This window comes from Emys orbicularis, chromosome 9 (assembly GCF_028017835.1).
Source record: "Emys orbicularis isolate rEmyOrb1 chromosome 9, rEmyOrb1.hap1, whole genome shotgun sequence".
Lineage (NCBI taxonomy): Eukaryota > Metazoa > Chordata > Testudines > Emydidae > Emys > Emys orbicularis.
In genome coordinates this window covers 5150409-5159955 of record NC_088691.1, presented here as the reverse complement: position 1 = coordinate 5159955, position 9547 = coordinate 5150409, and positions in this window count along the sequence as shown.

Here is a 9547-nt window from a genome sequence, read left to right as displayed (position 1 = left end):
AAATGAGCCTGGAAACTTAAATTCATTACTCTGCTAGATACCAAAACCCATGGATTTATGGTTTATTACAATAATCTGTAACTCACTAACCGCCTCTTTTCATCCTATGACTGCAGAGCTGTTAATGAGCCATCTATCTTGAATGGTCCCTTACAATATGTGCTAACTACTTATGCTAAACACTCTATTCCACCTTGCATTTTGCTGTAATGCTGGGAGTTCCTTACCCAGATCTGAAGAAGAGCTCTGTGTAATTTGAACGCTTCTCTCTCTTACCAACCGAAGTTGGTACCTCACCCACCTTGTCTCTCTAATATCCTGGGACCGACACAGCTACAACTACACTGCATACAAGTTTATAGAGCAAGATATTTTTATACATACTTTTACAAATAGAAAGGTTAGACAAAAATGGCTTATCCCAATAACATCAATCTTTTCCAAAAATTCTCATATGACTTAAAACTAAACTTCAGGCAGAAGATTAGAGAGGTAGGTTCAAAATATCATTTCTAATGGAAACTGTCCTACAAGTTCAAAGGCTGATGTTACTACCATGTTTCTGTAATATGTGGAGAGCCAATAATTAAGGTAGAAGTAATAATTAAGGTAAATTGTGGTTTTGCACTGTGGAATATCAATAATCTAAATAAAACGAGAAAAGGGATAAAAAAATTAATCTAAACATTCAAAAAAATGACAGTGCCAATCAAAGGAGTGACTGCCACATCTCCCTAAGAGAATATGTACAGAATTGAGAAAAGATTGACCTAATGCTGCTGTTGGTTTTGAATGTACTTTGAATATCTGCTGTCCCCTCACATCATTGGCTCATAATGAAGAGCAAAAGAAAGCTCTCATGTAGTAGCAGAGCAATATTACAGAGACAAATTTAATAACCACTGCTACTCATGCCCCCAGAGGACCAATTTCTTCTCTGATGTCACTGAGAAGATGGCAAAATCGTCACTCAAGTTTGCAGTGATTGAAGTCAATGGGACTGCTCATGAGCTTAAAGTTAAACATGCACTTAAGCACCTTGCTGAATTAGGGCCCATATGCAGAACTAACAGGCTGGATGGAACTTTAGAGCGACCTCTGATCACTAACCTTCAAAATGCTTAACGATTGCAAAAGAATAGGTTATAAGTAACGTATTAGATCATAAAACATAACCCATCTAGTGAGCTATATTGTAAAAGATTAGATTAGTTTACTAAAAAAATAAAATAAAATAGGAGCAAGGGGAAAAGATGGATGCTTTTATGAAGGAAAATTCCTTCAAAATTCTTGAAGCTATAAAAATATATCGTGCCACCATTTGGGAGCTGCTCCATACAAGATGTTAATGTCATAGATAGGTTTCAATTGTAAGACTGAAATTTTCACTCACCTTATAACTTTGGACAGAAAATCTTTTCACCAATGAATTTGTGGATCTTTTGAACCAGAGTAGATTATTTTGGAATTTTTTAGGGAATCAACCAAATCATTTTATTGTTACAGCTCTTTAAGAATTATTCGCTTAAAAATGTAACAAAAGATTCAGATTTTTGGGGTCCCTTTAATGTTAATACAGCTTGGTTTTAGCAGGTCACTGTATGCATACTAAAGGTCCAAGAAAAAATGAATGAATCCTCTAATTTGATAAAAAAAAATTATCAGTTATGGATAACCCTGATCATGGTGATCAGTTATTCCTGGGTGAGATTAACTGGCATTGAAGGTTTCACATCCCATTAACTGAAGTTTTCTGTACCATCCACTCACACTGAACATTTTATACACCAACAGTGCTGATTCATGTTGATCATTTAAAATGATAGCATGGACAGCTGGTCATGCACACTTCATAATGCAACCATTGGCCTCATGTGAACCTTATAAAGCATGTCTGACCAGCTAAACCAGAGCCTTAACATTCATTGGAGAGTTCGTTCAGGAGTGCCACAGCATGTATGTCTCTTCAATTCCCCAAATGCCACATTCCGAGACCAACTGAAGCAGGGGAATCAAGAGAGCCAAGAACCCCGTGAACGTACTAAACATATTAGATAGTCCATAAACAACCGCAACTCTGACCTATAGGACTCATGTCAGATGGGCATGGGTGACCCCTGGTCCCAGGGTTAGGGTTGCTGAACACCCTGCCTGCATAACACTTATTGTCCCTGCTTGTCCCAGATGTAAAGTTCCAAGTTTTGAGCCTCAGCGCTGCATCCCCCTTGTGGTAGCATGTGTTGTAGAGCTAGGCAGGAACAATGTCAGTCTAAAATGACAATATTTTCCAGTGTATTTGGTGTATAGGTGGTGAAAGTGTCAAATGCTAGAAGTCTAAATACTAAGATGGGTGAAGCTGAGTGCCTGGTATTAAATAAGGATATTGATATAATAGGCATCACAGAAACTGGGTATAATGATGACAATCAATGGGACATGGTAATACCAGGGTACAAAATATATAGGAATGTCAAAGTAGGTCATGCTGGTGGGGGAGTGGCACTATATGAGAAAGAAAGCATAAGAGTCAAATATAGTAAAAATCTTAAATGAATCAAACTGTACCATAGAATCTCTGTGGATAGAAACTCCATGCTTGAATAATAAGAGTATAGCAGTAGGAATATAGTACCGACCACCTGACCAGGATGGTAATTGTGAAATGCTCAGGGACATTAGAGAGGATACAAAAATAGAAAACTCAATAATCATGAGGGATTTCAACTATCCCCATACTGACTGGGTATACGCCAGCTCACCATGGGATGCTGAGATAAGGTTTCTAGACACCATTAATGTCTAGTGCTGGAACCCACAAAGGGAGAGGCAATTCTTGATTTAGTCCTAAATGGAACACAGGATCTGGTCCAAGAGATTAATATAGCTAACCTGCTCAGTAATAGTGACCATATATAATTAAATTGAAAATATTTGGGGGGGGGGGGGAGAAATACCAAAGAAGCCCACCACGCTAGCATTTAACTTCAGAAAGGGAAACTACACAAAAATGAGGAAACTAGTTAAATGGAAATTACAAGGAATAGTCACAAGAGTGAAATGCCTCCAAGCTTTTTAAAACTTTGGAAACTTTTTAAAAACACCATAACAGAGGCTCAAATTAAATGTATATGCCAAATTAAAAAGAATAGTAAGAAGACCAAAAAAAATATGCCACCGTGGCTAAAAACAATAAAACAGGCGGTTAGAGGCAAAAAGATATCCTTTAAAAATTGGAAGTCAGATCCTAATGAGATAAATAGAAAGGAGCATAAACTCTGTCAAGATATGTGTAAATGTATGCCTAAATTGGAAAAATAACTAGCAAAGGACTCAGAAACTAACAACAATTTTTTTTTAAGTACATCAGAAGCATGAAGCTCGCCAAACAATCAGTGGGGCCACTGGACGATCAAGGTGTTAAAGGAGCGTTCAAAGATGACAAGGCCATTCTGGAGAATCTAAATGAATTCTTTGCATCGATATTCACTGCAGAGGATGTGAGGGAGGTTCCCACACCTGAGCCATTCTTTTTAGGTGACAAATCTGAGGAACTGTCCCAGATTGAGGTGTCAATAGAGAAGGTTTTAGATCAAACTGATAAATTAAACAGTAATAAGACTCGAGGACCAGACGGTATTCACCCAAGAGGTCTGAAGGAATTCAAATATGAAATTGCAGAATTACTAAGTGTGATATGTAACCTATCACTTAAACCATCCTCTATACCAGATGACTGGAGGATAGCTAATGTGATGCCAATTTTTGAAAAAGACTCCAGAGGTGATCCTTGCAATTACAGGCCGATAAGACTAACTTCAGTACCAGGCAGATTGTTTGAAACTATAGTAAAGAACAGAGTTAACAGACACACAGATGAATATGATTTTTTGGGGAAGAGTCAATAGAGCTTTTGTAAAGGGAAATCACACCTCACCAATCTATTCGAATTCTTTGAGGGGGTCAACAAATGTGCACAAGAATGATCCAGTGGATATAGTATACTTGGACTTTCAGAAAGTCTTTGACAAGATCCCTCACCAAAGGCTCTTAAGCAAACTAAGCCATTGTGGGATAAGAGGAAAGGTCCTCTCATGTATCAGTAACTGGTTAAAAGAGAGAAAACAAAGGATAGGAATAAATGGTCAGTTTTCAGAATGGAGAGAGGTAAATAGCATTGTCCCCTAGGGATCTGTACAGGGACCAGTGCTGTTTAACGTATTCATAAATGATCTGGAAAAAGGGGTAAACCAGTGGTGGGCAACCTGCAGCCCATCAGGGTAATCCGCTGGCAGGCTGCCAGACAGTTTGTTTACATTTTCACGGCCACCCACAGCTCCCAGTGGCCGCAGTTTGCCGTTCCCAGTCAATGGGAGCTGTGGAAAGATATATTAGAAATGGAAAAAGGGCAAGAAAAATTATTAGGGGTATGGAACAGCTTCCATATGAGGAGAGATTAAAAAGACTGGGACTGTTCAGCTAAGAACAGAGACAACTAAGGAGGTATATGATAGAAGTCTATAGAATCATGAAGGGTGTGGAGAAGGTGAATAAGGAAGTGTTATTTACCCCTTCACATAACTCAAGACCCAGAGGTCACCAAATGAAATTAATAGGCAGCAGGTTTAAAAGGAAGTATTTCTTCACACAGTGTACACAATGTACAGTCAACCTGTGGAACTCATTGCCATGGGATGTTGTGAAGGCCAAAACTATAACTGGGTCCAAAAAAGAATTATATTAGTTCATGGGGGATAGGTCCATGCTATTAGCTAAGATGGCCAGGAATGCAACCCCATGCTCTGGGTATCCCTAGCCTCTGTCTGCCAGATGCTAGGACTGGACGAGAGAGAATGGATCACTTGATAATTGCCCTGTTCTATTCATTCCCTTTGAAGCACTTGGTATTGGCCACTGTTGAAAGACAGGATATTGGACTAGATGGACCTTTGGTCTGACCCAGTGTGGCCATTCGTATGTTCTTTCACCCCTCTGTGCTCAGCAAAATCATTCCAGCTTTCTTTTACATTTGCAAAGTTACACAGCTACACTATTTTGGCAAAATTCCCTGAACGTGGTCTTTTGATCTCTCTTGTTGCCATCATAGCACCATTGTATTGCTATCCTTCATGAAGATCTGATTCCTTCACTGGGAGAAACTTTATCCTCATTAGTTTAGCCACTTTGGAGCTTGCTGAAGGTCGTACTATCATTGTAATCATTGGCTACTGCTATTTAAGCATCGGGCCCAGCATGCTGGTGCAAACAATGTTCATAAAAGTCTTTTTTACTCTTGTAGTTTGTTTTGCATTATTACACTTGTATCTGTTACAGAAAACTTCACTGTAGCAGGTGTAGCTGGACAAACTATATGGGACAGATTCTTGGCACTGCTCTGCTCTCTTTAGTCCCCATCTGTGGATCCCCATCAATCTACTTTATCTACTTATATGGCCCCACCTGCCAAAGTACCAAAGTACTTCACAATCCTCTCCCCCGCACCCAGTGAGATAGGGAAGGAATATCATCACCATTTTACAGAAGGGGAACTGTGGCACAGAGAGACTTGTGATTTGCCTTAGTTACAGGAAATCTGTGGCAGAGCAGGGAATAGAACCTCCAGCTCCTCAGACTAGTGTCCTAACCACTGGAGAGTCCCCAGCCGATATCAAGCCAGTGGAGCTGGTTCCTATGCCTTCCTTCCCCACAGCCCTCCATGCAGGGGGAGTAGCCAGAGCCCAATGCACTCCAGCAGTCCTCAGCTAGCATATGGTTCCTATGGGACCATACTCAGCTAGCGCAGATTAGAGCAAGCCCTCTAGCTGCTCTAAACTTTGCAAGGGGCTAGGTCTGGGGAGAGAATCAGGGAGTCCTCTCTGCTGTGCCCAGCATAAACAGAAGCAACAATGCTGCAAATTGAAATCACTTTCTGAGACTTCATGATTAGGTAGAAAAAGAAGGGAGCTAAATGCGGCATTGATGGCTTTTACCTGGGAGGATAAAGATATAAGGCATATATCAGTCAGATTCTTGGAATTGTTGCTATTAAGTGTAAGCACAGGCAAGAGGATGCAGTCCTATAAACATTAAAAGAGTTAGTGAAGTCTTATGAAAACCACTAATCACCTAGCAACAGTTTCTCCCATGATGAAGCTCTTCCTTAAAACAGCAATGCTCGTAATACGAGGTTCAGGTACACACTGCACTGTACACACTGCACAAGTACACACTGCACTGTACTTTGCAGTGCTCAGCACACCCTGCCTTTCCATCACCTTTCTGCCCCTTCAGACCCTTGGTGCAACTTTGAGCAACCTTCAGAGCTGCTCTAAGCTGCATCAAGTTGTGAAGGCTCATGGGACCTGTTATACCCATGGGGATTGCTGGAATGCAGCATGCTGTGGCCATGCCTTCACCCACTTCATTCTCAGCATTGACATGGGTAAAGATTTGTCCTCAGAGGTGAATGGCTAGTTCATTAATTCACTGCATCATCTAGCCCCCTTTGGCAGTTCACATCTGAAAAAGCCTCTGCTTGAGCTTTCTTCTCGGTTGCCCTCAGAAGCCATTGGGCTTTTTTCCTGTTTACTCTCTCTGGCTGTGTTTCCATGTTCTAACAATTTCAGTGAAAGGCTCTTTCCAGCTACATTGTCTTTATTTACCTGCTTTATTTTAGAGACACATCTGCTGCATTCAAGGTGTGAAAAACATCATGATTTTCAACCTGATGATGACTACTACCTACATTGAAGTCTAGCTGCAGCGAATGTATCTCAAAATACAGAAACTACTAATGTCAGTGAGCTGTTAGATCTTAAAGCGGGTGAAGGCTTAAGTCCAAGTCCTTGGCTCCCCATTCTGGCTGCTTTGCCCTGCTCAGATACATGGTGATGGGCACTGTGAATGGTATAGCATCTGGAAAGCTCACAGAACTGGCTGTGTGGAGATTCCCCTGGCTTGGAGGAAGCTCTAGGTAGCGTAGAGCTAGATTGACTGGCCTTTTGTAGCCTCGAGTGTAGGAGGTATGTCAGGGATGGCAAGTGGGAAGGGGAGAGATTGTGGTTCGAAAGTCACTGCACTTCAGCAATCCACAGCTTGACAATGGCCCCTTGGGCACTACTGTAACTGATAGGAGGTAAAGCAGCTCTAAAGCTGCTCTGGCTTGTGTCAGGGAGGCTGCATTGGCCTTAGCTTGGGCCTAGGATCGGGGACCATAACATCACCTTTGCCACCCCTGCCAGCAATTGGACCTTTCAGGCTTAATTCCACCATCATCACCAAATTTCTTAAGGCAAATTAAGTGGAGAGGATGCTGTACACACCACAAAAAGTTTCTACTGAACTGAAACATTTGATTGCTGGGACAGAAACAGCTACCTCCATTCAACACGCCTGAACTGCACTCCCTAGTTACAATCCTGGCAGTGGTACTAGTGACTGGCACGCTAACACTGACATGAATTATGAAGTCAATTTCATACCTGATTTTAGTAGGAGAGTCTCTTTGTGGTTTGCTGGAATCATGGATTCTGAATACAGTGTTGCCTTGGAAAGAATTTGAGGTGATGAGACCTTGGAATGGACATTTACTGCCCTGGAAGCAAATATTGCACTAGATTAATCTTGGGTGAGATTTATATGTAATAGTGACAACACGGAAAGAGAGGGAAAGCAGAGGTGGAGGTGGGAGAGATGGTGGTGAGCTGGGCGGAGAGGGTTACAGGTCAGTAATGAGAGTTAAGTGAAATGCAGAAGCGTAATATCAAATTATCTGTTTAAAACCAGTTTTACACGTACAGTTGACTTCTACATCCACTGGCCAGGCCTTCAGTGATCCTTACTGGAGTTTGGGTGGATAAATATCTGCATTTAATAATGTCTGATATCTTTAAATTACTCAACATTGTGACTCTCCTTCCTACGCATTTTAGAGCTGATGAAAGTTAGCAGCAAGTTGAATTCCTCTATTTGCCCACACCGCAGATACAACCTGGGGAACAGCAATAGTGCAAGCAGTCGCTCCATCAACCCTCCAGTGAACTATGATCTTGATAGGAAGAGCAATCTCTGGGAGTGTAAGGGCAGGGGGCCCATTCAGCCCTTTCTCTGTCTGCTGAGACTGCCATCCAAGGAGTCAGTTCGAGCTGGCTGTGATGGTGGTTTTGTAATGTAGGTATTGGCCAAAAAGGAGCAGAACTGACACCAAAACATTCCTTTGGTGATAAACTGCCATTCACATCTGAACTGGGTCAGAGACAAGCCACTAGCCAGGGGACCTATTCTCCTATTGGCAAGATTCTCCTATTGCCCATTCTACTAGCAGGTGTTGGAATACAACTGGCATCTGCAGATTAGTTACTGTTGATTCACTGGAGCAGATGCTGATAATTGGGGATAAAACAGCCCTCTGACAGAGAGAACCAAGCTCTGGGGGAGGAGAGGAACCCCATGAGCCCTCTGACAGAGAGAACCAGGCTCTGGGGGAGGAGAGGAACCCCGTGAGCCCTCTGACAGAGAGAACCAGACTCTGGGGGAGGAGAGGAACCCCGTGAGCCCTCTGACAGAGAGAACCAGGCTCTGGGGGAGGAGAGGAACCCCGTGAGCCCTCTGACAGAGAGAACCAGACTCTGGGGGAGGAGAGGAACCCCGTGAGCCCTCTGACAGAGAGAACCAGGCTCTGGGGGAGGAGAGGAACCCCATGAGCCCTCTGACAGAGAGAATCAGGGTCTGGGAGAAGAGAGGGACCCTGGGAGCCCCCCGACAGAGAGAACCAGGGTCTGGGAGAGAAGAGGGACCCTTTGGCGTAGCCAAGTCTATGGGGAAGGCTCCTTTTGTAGGTATATGTAGTTTTATTTTGGAACTGCCTTTCTTAAATCCACAAGCTCCCAGATGGGCAACTTTTTGGCTCTCCAATTGTGTAGTTTTTGTGTGGAGCTGGAGGGAGTCTCCACCAGCTCACAACCCATATCTTATTACCGTCCCCGGAGCCCTGGTTTTACCAATATTTCTTTTCACTTTTCTGTATTTTTCATTAGACCACTTTCAGAATTATTACACTTAAAAAACCCTACTAAAGCTCTCTACCATGCAGTTCTCTGAAAACCAGCAGGCATCATATCATGAGAATCTTTTGCTTTCTGACTGGTACTTGGGTATTAAAAAGGGGGGGGAAAGCTGACTTAAAAAAAGAAATATTAACAAATATTTGTTGCTCAAAAAGCTATTAAACACTCCTTGCTTGATATGAGGAGCCTATTGATTGAGGCCTAAGGCAGACTATCCATTCAATTCAGGCAAATTGCAATTGATCTCATCACATTACAGCTTGTTTTTCTCAACAGTAGACAAAGCAGCCGGGAGATAAGGATACAGACACTGAGATTCCCATGATTAGAGTCATTTTAGTCATTACAAACCTGAGAGGCATGACTTCTTGATGAGAAAGGGGGAATGTTTGAAAAGTGACTTGCAAATAAAATGAATAAATAAATGTCATTTATTTCAGAAATCTGTGCTGTATGGCCCACTAAATAGCCTGAGGGGAACATTT